General features: G+C 36.6%; 1 non-coding gene across 1 annotated transcript; it reads right to left on the reverse strand.

The window, feature by feature from the left end:
* Positions 1-9,766: 9,766 nt before the first annotated feature.
* On the reverse strand, positions 9,767-9,877 carry LOC142523535 (small nucleolar RNA R71). The gene has a single exon (XR_012814725.1). It is a non-coding gene; the product is annotated as a small nucleolar RNA R71 (small nucleolar RNA).
* Positions 9,878-10,265: the final 388 nt, after the last annotated feature.

Raw genomic sequence — 10,265 nt, forward strand, 5'->3', positions numbered from 1 at the left:
ATGTGCGGCATTTGCTTGTTTCTTGCCGCCTTGAAAACAAAAGATTTACCACTGGGTGGCCTGATAAATACTGATCGCTGATGGAAATCAATCGAAGCTCCATTCGCTGATAGCCAATCCATCCCAAGTATAATATCGAATTCGGGCATAGGAAGCACAATAAGATCTACCTGAACAACATCTCTGAATAAACGAAGCTCCAGATTCTTAACAATCTTAGATGTGAGCATCTGATCACCGGAAGGAATCGAAACTTTGAAACCCAAACCCATATCTTGAGGAGTAATATTCAGTCTTTTGATGAAGGTTTCTGATATGAAAGAGTGTGTAGCTCCTGAATCTAGCAAAGCATAGGTAGCTACGCCTAGGGTGATGATCCTCCCCGTGATGAGTGTAGTGTTTGCCTCTCCTTCAGCTTCCTCGGCGTTCATAACATAAGCTCGGGCCGTAGCAGCTGCTTTCCTCTTTGGGCAATCAATAGCCTTGTGACCGGCCTCCTTGCAGTAGAAACATTTATATGATCCCAACTCGCATTTGCCAAGATATAGACGGTTGCACTCCTTGCATGGTTGCCTCTCAGCAGGCTTTGGTGCTCCCGGATTCTGTGGCTTTGGTGGCGCTGGCTTCTTGACTTGACCTTGGGGCTTTTGAGGCCCTTGAGGTCTAGGAGGACCCGTATTTGGCTTCTTGTTGGGTTGATTGTTATTCTGATAGTGCTGCCTCTTGCGCTGAATCTCAAAGTCAATATCCTTTAAGGACTGCTCAGCCTGATATGCATAAGTAACTGCCATAGCATAATTCTCCGGACGCATCATCATAACTTTATCCCGAATGGTAGGTCGTAGGCCATCCTTGAAATGCCTAAGTTTTTCTTCCGCGTCTCCAGCAATAAGGGGTACAAAGTGGCAACCCCTATCAAACTTCTTCACAAAATCAGCAACAGGTATGTCTCCCTGGCGGAGAGTCATAAATTCCCTCTTTATCCGGCTTCTGACATTAGCAGTAAAGTATTTCTCATAGAATTTCGTCTTAAACTGTGCCCTTGTGAGTGTAGCAAGGTCAACACCATGCTCGGCTCCTTCCCACCATAAAGAAACGTCGTCCCTAAGCAGATAAGTAGTGCACCTCACACGGTCGGTATCTCCCATGTCCAAATAGCGAAAATGTACCTCGAGTGATCGGATCCAACTCTCTGCAGCAAATGGATCGGTAGTGCCAGAAAATTCCTTCGGCCCTAACCTCCGGAACTGCTCATATATATCATCCTGTGGCCTAGGTGGCTGCTGTGGCTGCTGCTGCTGCATCTGCTGTAACTGCAGCTGTAGCTGTTGCTGCTGTATCTGCTGCTGCTGTAACTGTTGCTCGAAGAGACGACCCTCTAATGCACGAGTAGCAGGATCCCCTGGAGGAGGTGGTGGTGGTGGTGCATTTCTTTGACTATTCCCTCTGCGATTAACACTGTTCTCTGCCTGATTCTCGATAACGGGTACGCGTCTAGGAGGCATTTTATCTGAATGTTTTCCAAATTCTAACGTAACCAACATGCATTTAAATCTAAGTTCTCTAATCATGTAACACATCCTGACTTAATTAGAATTTTAAGCATGCAAGGCAATACTACTCAAAAATCTATTAAACATGTATCATAAACATAATATCCATAACGTCATGCAGGTTAAATCATATAGAATCACATAAAGCAAGTAAAACTCACAACTTGAGGCTTGACGACTGATCTTCCTGGCGCTGATGGTGGCACAACCCTTTACATGACCTTTGCTCTGATACCAACTGAAACGTCCTGCTCTTTTTATTGCTTTAAAAGTACTAGAAATTTTTTTTTCCTCTCTCTAAAATTTTCGGCTTTCACTAAAATATTTTTATAAAATATTTTAACCCTTAAAATAAAATACCAACCATCTAGCATTTTAAAAATCAAGTGCAATGGTCATAAAATAAAATCGTCGCATGATTACCAAACCTAAAAAGCAATAAATTTGAAAAGTAAAGCCCATACTAAACATCTCAAAATCTCTCAAAAGCATAAGTAAATCGTCTTAAAATCTTTAAATAAAATCATAAAGCATAATGCGGAAAATGTAGCGCTGGTTCTCGGGTTATGTGCGCCTTCAGTCCAGTCAAATCACTCATCAAGTCCTCCCTCAATACCACCTGCATCCATCACATCTAGTGAGTCTAAAGACTCAACACACCATAATCTTGATAACGAGTAATACGTAATACAGTCAAAATATAACGGTGAAAAATATTTGTACTTAAAATATCATTTTCATGAAGATGCATAAACATAAACATTTTTGTAAATATTTTCATGATGCATAAAACTTTAAACATAAACATTTTCATAAAATACTTTTTCATGACATGCAATCATAAACCTTAACCTTTTCCCTTTTTCCTCAACATGACATGACATAAAACATTTTTCATGATCATAAACATTTTTCCTTTTCCTTTTTCCTTTTGTTGAATTCAGATCGTTAATTGTGACTTTCCTGATCATGCTCATGAGGGTCGATGGATCCATCTACATAAAACCACAGTACTGGGCGGCGGGGGACACCAGCAACACTCTCACCGGTCAACTGGGCCCTGGCCTATCATGATTCGAATAGAAATACGATCGTCGGGGCTCCCTCTGGGGCCTTTTCCCTTAAATGGGCTCCCTCTGGGGCCTTTTCTTCTCACGATATTCCCATTCTTCCATTACCACAAAACCGTTACCACATATCCGTTACCACATATTCGCAATGATCGAAACACGATCGTCGGGCTCCCACTGGGACCATAACCCTCACGACGTCGCCAACATTAACGAATTAGTCACAATTATTTCACATCCTTCAACATTTTTCATTCGCATCACTTAAAAAAATCATGAATATCATTACGTTTTTCATTTTTGAAACCAAGCATGCAACATGTATTTTAAATGTCTTCTTAAATCATAAAAATCCCTTAGACATTTAAAAATCATCATTTAATCATGAATAATTAATAAACATTTAAAAATAATCATATTTTCATAAAAATAGCATTTAGGGCACTGCCATGACGTTTACTATGCTCTAGGTGCAAAAAGACCGTTTTACCCCTAGACGTAAAATTTTACCTTTTCGACTTTTCCTTGATTTCATGACTCTAACATGTCCCAAATAATTATTTAAGCTTACGTGAATTTTTTCATAATTTTATTTGGCTTAAATGTTAGACTTTTTCAATTATCTTTTCTTAATTATTTTGACGGTGTTTTAATCCCGAAAAATACCAAACTTTAATATAAAATTCCTAAATTCTAAATTAGTCTTTTTATATTATTTTAGCCCTTATGGACCCCGACTCGACCCCCATGAGCCGTTTTCCAATTTTTTTCTTCTTTTAAATACCCTATTCGACACCTAAACTTCGACCCCGATCCAACTTTCGATTTTCACGAGTTACCCCCGAGCAATATCGAACCAGAACCTGCCCAACATGTTGAAGTACCCTACTGGACTCTAACCTCACCAAGAAACCAGCCCAAACCACAAAAACGACAGCTTCCTAAGTAACCCCATGCTGGCCGAGACTTTCAGCTTTCATGGACTCTACGATTTTGGTGTCTAGACCCTAAGCCGACGCCCCAGCCCCTGAACCAAATTATTGTGCACCACGCTAGGACCCTAGTGAGCCACCCTAGCCCAGCCCGTGACCCTGAGTTGAGCCCCTCATCCCCTGGACCTATGCGTAAACCCTGCACCAACTTGTGCATGGTTCTCGGGTGGAGTCCTAGCATAGCTAGGACTCTTCCCCAGCCCTGACCGTGAGTCCTAGCTTTGCTAGGACTCCCTCCTTGACTCCCTCGTGACCTTGGCTAGCCCCTGGAACCAGCCAACCCAACCCCAACCCCAACCCCCTGCAATGAAAACCCGAACCCTCAACCCAAGACAGCAACTCGCGCTGCTTGGTGTTTTGTTTCTGCCGTAACTTTTGGTGGTGATTAAGGTGAGTTGGTGTGATTCTAAAACAAGTGTAAACCACTCTTGATCCTTCCTTATGTCATGGCAGCCCCTTAACCAAATATTATACAAGTTATTGGATTCAAAAATCATGTTTTCTCATTTATACATGCCATAAACCGAAAATTCTGAAAAATATTTCATGTTCTTCATGCACACAATAATTCAATCAATAATATGATATGATGGATGAGAAAAGGAGATGTATGGCGTGCCTTTGCATTTTATACGCTCGAAAATCCGTCGACGACGAAGAACGGGACGCGACGATGGCTTGATCTTGCTTGCCTTTTCGAATTCCTCTCCAAATTGAGTGAAGTGCCGTGAGGTTGTGTGTGTGTGGTGGAGAGTTTCAGATTATTGAAAGTTGGTGGCCGATTATGATCATGAAGTAGAATAGGGTTTTGATATAATTAACACTTTAAATACTAATTCATTAACTAAGTAGGCTTTAGGCCTATTAAGCCACAAAATTCAAGCCCATTAGCTTTAATTAGGATTAATAAAATTTTAACCAAAGTTTTGATTAATTAAACATGTGAATTTATTAGCCGGGTTGCCAAAAAGTTCGTATTTTAGTTGAAGAACCAATACCGATAAAATTTACGTCCCGACGTATAAAATCACCTCAAAAACCCTTTATTTTCAAAAATACTAAAAAGTATCGACCATCTTTTAAATAATTAAAAATAATTATTTAATAAAAATATTTTACGTTTTCTTCAGCCCTCGGTCCCCGTTCCTCGATCGTCACTTGAATATTCCTAAAATACATTTTTTTATGCATGATGACAAATAAATCTCATTTATCATATAAACAAGTATGTCACATAATTAATTAGCATCTAAAATCAATTAATTACTCAATTTTTCATAATTTCCTATATTCGCATGCAGTTGGATTACGTCGTCTTAATTTTGGACCTTACAACCGACTTCCAAACCCATTCATAAGTTGGTCACAAGACATTTAGCATACCTCAAAAACTTGAAATATTTTCTTTTGCACGTCAACATACTTACTTGGCGTTGAGGGATCCGTTGGACTTCGATTGGGGCCGTTGCTGCACATACTAATCATGAATTTACATGTTTAACTTGCATAACTTAGACGTAGGTAATCATGCTTATTTCGAGTTCATTCACTTCCTTAGGACGTTCTAAAATTCCCATGACTCGACCTTGTAAATCATTGTACTAAACCATGGCATCAACCTCAAAGCATACTATAAAAATTTTCCAAAAATATCAAGCACACGGACCCCGTGCCCAGGTCCGGCTCCGGGTCCGTGTCAGTGCGCTAAAATGTGTCACGGAAAAGAGGGAAGGCACGGACCCCGTGTCTAGGTCCGTGTGGGGGTCCCTGCGTGTGCGCAATAATGACACCGAAAAGAATACAAAGGCACAGACCCCGTGCCCTGGTCCGTGTGGGGGTCCGTGTCGGCACGCAAAGCCGGCGCCAAAAAGAAAACGAAGGCACGGACCCCGTCCCAGGGTCCGTGTCCGGGTCCGTGTTCCTGCGCGATCTGAAACTCACGAAAATTCTGAACACGCAATGCTTATCATCCTAGACTCGATTGTACGGACCATGGACCGACACCCCGAGACCCATCCTAGCATGCCATAACATCAAACCCAAAATCGTACAAACACCCAAAGCAACGATGTTCACCCTACTACACATACCATTCAAAAACGTGGCAATTGACACCGAAACGTTTCCTACGACTTTAATGTAGTCGAAGGCCTATCGACACTAAACGACCTATCAAATAACAGCCCAACATCATACTAAGCATACCTAGATGCAGCAATGATCACCCGTCGATCTCCAACGAATCCTGCAACAATAACATCTCAAGAACACATCAATACATAATTTCTGAAAAATGAAGTTTGAGCAGTCCCACGAAAAACACCATAACTCACTCAATTTTTATCCAAATATTTCGAATTTACTGTCAAATCGAAGGTATCAAAAAGTTCTACAATTTTAACGTTGCAAGTTTTCTCAGAATCACAACCAAAAAGTCACAGTAAGTAAAAAGACAGTAAAAACGTGATTTTAGATCTAAAATTATTTCAAAACCGATCCAGACCATTTTCCGCTCAAACAACGAACGTCACACATATATTTTTACGCATAAAACAACGCAACACATAATATGACATGATCGATGCAGCAAAAGAAAGATTATACGTGCCTTTTGATATTTAAAAAAATACCGATACGGCGATACCGAAGCGGAGACGGAGCGAGGCTTGATCCGGATCGATTAGTGGCTCATTTTCCTTGAAGAAAAGTAACAAAACTTGCTGGAAAAACTGAAGAAAAGGGGCGGCTGCTCTTGCTAGTATAACCCTAGGTTTTGCTCTCAAAATATGGAATGAAATGTGTATGTGTGTGTTGTGTGAAAAAAAGCGTGTAAATGTGTGTGTTAGTGGTGTGTACGTGAGTTAATAGAATAAATTAGGGAATTGATTTGCTTAATTAGGAATTAATAATGCTAATCAAAATGCTAAAAAAATGCTAATTAAAATGTAAATTTCTCACTACAAAGCAATGTCCCCTAATTTAAAATAACACACATTAAATGCTAATTTTAAAAGTTTCAAACTCTTAAATCACTAACAACTTAATAAATTAGTTAAAATGCCCCAATCTCAACATTAAAATAAAATACCACATTTAAAATCGCCAAAATCATCACCGGTCTCTTTTTTCCTCGATCCCGCCTCGAGTAATCGCCTGAAACATGAAACTCAAGGGAAACGTTTTAACGTGCATCATATAATAATTTAAAATAATGCAAATTCATAGATCATGAATTAAAACACAAATTAATGGAATAAACATGCATTAAAACCATTTAATAAAATACATGAGAAATTTAATAACTTGCACGCACGTGGTTCATGTGGAACTCAAATTTTTGGGACGTCACACGACCTCTATGCCATCCTGAGAAACAATGTGGTCCAAGAATGCCACCATGTCAAGCCAGAACTCACATTTGCTGAACTTGGCATACATTCGTCTGTCCTGTAGCATCTGTAACACGGTCCTCAGATGCTGACTGTGCTCCTCCCTGCTCATCGAATAGATCAGGATATCGTCAATGAAGACTATGACGAACTGATCCAAGAATGGCTGAAACACGCGATTCATGAGATCCATGAAAATCGTTGGTGCGTTTGTCAGGCCGATGGGCATAATCATAAACTCGTAGTGCCCATAACACGCCCAGAAGGCTGTCTTATGCACATCTAACTCCCTCACTTTTAGCTGGTGGTAACCAAATCGAAGGTCTATCTTGGAGAACACCGACGCTCCCTGCAGCTAATCAAAAAAATCCTCGATTCTCGGTATATGATTTTGTTTTTAATGAATATGTTTGTATTTGAATATATAAAAGGAATAAAGAATCTAGGTTGTGATTTTCCGATAAATTTTATTACTAAGGGACTAGTAATAAGATAGTGTGAAGGTCTGATGAAACTTAAAATTAATAATTTATTATATGTTAAAACCTGTATTTTAAAATTTAAGTTTCATTAAAATTATAAAATTATGTTATTTTAGTATTGTTTTTTTATATTTAATTGTCTTACTAAATATGTTTTATTTTCAGGTTTTCTACGTGTTGGCAAAATAATGATAACTCAAGCTAGAAAATTCAAATGGAGGTGACTCAAACATGTTTGGAATCCTTCAGAAATTATCTACAACTTTGCAGAAGACATGATTGCCTAAAAAGTTCCTTAAGATGATCAAATTGTGCAAATATCAAAAGGAGGACACATTTACTTTTACTATGATCAGCATGTAGTAAAAAAATCATAACTATTTCAATATTTAACCAAATGAGGTGAACCAAGTGGCCAAATTCATCTACAGACAATTCCCCACATGTTTGCCGTTTTGAGCAGAGTCAAATCCGGTGATTAAAGTCGTGGAACAAAGCATTGAAAGAAGGGACATGGAATTGAACTTTGAGGAGACAAAGAATACTATTGCAACTACATGGCATTAATAAAAATTTTGACTCTTTCTCTCATTTGGCCTATAAATAGAGGCCTTGTGCTAGCTTGAGAATCATTCTATCTCATTGTAAAATATAGTGTGAGTGTGTATCAAAGTTCTAAGTTCCAATATATTTTCTTTCATGTTCTCAACTATGAGTGATATTTTAGTGTTGATCAAAAGTAAGTTTATGGCAAGCTAAATCTATTATGTCAAGGTGAAGAGGATGCATTCTTGGTGAAGTAAGATTGTTTATATTTTGAATATTTTTTCTTTATTTCTTTTCATTTAGCTAACTTATTTTTATTGTAGGTATAAAAATGAATTATTTGTTGTTATCAATTTACATCAAATGCTTGATACCATTAAAGTGGTTATCTTGATTTGTTGTTTAATTTTGATACAATAAATATTTCATCACTTATTATTATATATATAGATATATATATGTATATATTTATATAATAATATCATAATATTTCATTAGACGATAGCGTGGCTCTGCCGGTTGTTCTAAATGAAATATTATGATTTAATACTAACATCTAACAATCTAACATTTACTTTATCGCAACTAACTTTTATTTTTCGCATCTAACTTTTACTTTCTCGCAACTAACTTTTACTTTATCGCAACTAATATTTACTTTATCGCAACTAACTTTTACTTTACCGCAACTAACATATTAAATCAATATATTTCATTTAGGCAATAGCGTGGCTCTGACGGTTGTTCTAAATGAAATATAATGATTTAATTTAACATTTACTTTATGCAATTATTTATTTATATAGTCATAATTATAATCATAGGTACCATATATAAAATATCGGTTAATTCGGTATTTTCTGTAGTGGGAACTATATTATATTATGTGTGTTTAATTTTCTTGGAACCATTATTTATGGTGGTTTCTTTTGTTTTACTTTTAGTTAAATAATATTACATAAAACAAGAATAAATCCTCAAGCCTTCACAAAATTTATAATTTGTAAACTTCATTCTTGCATTTGGTAATATATAAATTAATAAATTTAAACTCAAAATAACCTCTCTGAGGATCGATCTCGTACTTACGAATTATATTACTTGCAGACAACCTACACTTGGGTGAATTATTATTTAAGTAGTAGCAAGTTTTTGGCGCCGTTGCCGGGGAGGTATAAATTAAGTTTATATTTGTTAATTATGTTTTATTTATAAGTATTGTGTTGTTTTTTTTTTTTGTATGAGTATTTGGAGTCGAAAAAAAAGTGGTAGACTTATTCGAGTATCTGAAAATAATTTAAACATGGATGATAATTCAAATAATCAAGATAATAATAATAATAATAATAATAATAATAATAATAATAATAATAAAGAACATGATCAATTAAGAACACTTAGGCACCATATGAACCCTATTAGAACTAGTGCCCCATCTTGTTTAGTTTTTCCTCCTGATGCATCTAATTTCAACTTCAAACCTCAAATTATTCAACTTTTACCAAATTTTCATGGCTTAGATTCTGAAAATTCATATTTGCATCTAAGAGAATTTGAGGAAGTTTGTAACACTTATAATGATCAAAATTGTAGCATTGATATAGTTCGATTAAAGCTTTTCCCTTTTTCTTTAAAAGATAAAGCTAAAACATGGCTACAAAATTTAAGATCAATTTCAATAAGATCATGGGAAGAAATGCAAATTTCTCAAAAAGTTTTTCCCTCCCATAGAACAAACTCTTTTAAAAGACAAATTACAACTTTTTCTCAAAAACAAGGAGAAACGTTTTATCAATGTTGGGATAGATATAAAGAATTACTTAATACGTGCCCACATCATGGTTTTGAAACATGGAGAATAGTTTCTCACTTTTATGAAGGTCTAATACCTAAAGATAGGCAAATGATAGAATTCATGTGTAATGGAACTTTTGAAGATAAAAACCCAAATGAAGCTATGGAATATTTGGATTCATTAGCAGAAAATGCTCAAAATTGGGATAATATAGGCACAATAGAACCACCAACAACTAAAAACAATAATTCAACAAATGAGGGTGGTATCTATAAACTTAAAGATGATATAGATATTCAAGCTAAACTTGCATCTTTAGCAAGAAAAATTGAGTCATTAAAAATGAAAAAGAGTGGTCAATTAAAAAGTATTCAAGAAATTGTTTGTCATATATGTGATACACATGATCATGCTACAAAAGATTGTCCAACATTACCT

The sequence above is a fragment of the Primulina tabacum genome, chromosome 13 (assembly GCF_025594145.1).
Source record: "Primulina tabacum isolate GXHZ01 chromosome 13, ASM2559414v2, whole genome shotgun sequence".
Lineage (NCBI taxonomy): Eukaryota > Viridiplantae > Streptophyta > Magnoliopsida > Lamiales > Gesneriaceae > Primulina > Primulina tabacum.